We start from the raw sequence: 331 nt of genomic DNA on the forward strand, positions 1-331 counted from the left end.
CAACGGAGTCTTGCGCCCTTCTTGTTCTCAATATGGCGCTGTTTTGGTCATTTCCTCGACTTGATATGAAGTCGATGGGATGTAGGATGGCGGATTAAAGATATATTACATTTAGATCCTTTTCTTAGTCACTTAATTTTATGATAAGTAATAGAAAATAGCAATAAAGTCATAAAGACAGTAATGGTGATAACAGAAAACGATTATCCTTATTTCGTTCCAGAGTGAGAAGGCGAAAGGGAGCTACTTCACGGATCAAAGTATTGGCGGGTCGAAGGAAGTTTTCATCCCTCAGCTTTCAAAACTTCCTTCAAAAAATTCTCTGTACTCC

Source organism: Penaeus monodon, chromosome 34 (assembly GCF_015228065.2).
Source record: "Penaeus monodon isolate SGIC_2016 chromosome 34, NSTDA_Pmon_1, whole genome shotgun sequence".
Classification (NCBI taxonomy): Eukaryota; Metazoa; Arthropoda; class Malacostraca; order Decapoda; family Penaeidae; genus Penaeus; species Penaeus monodon.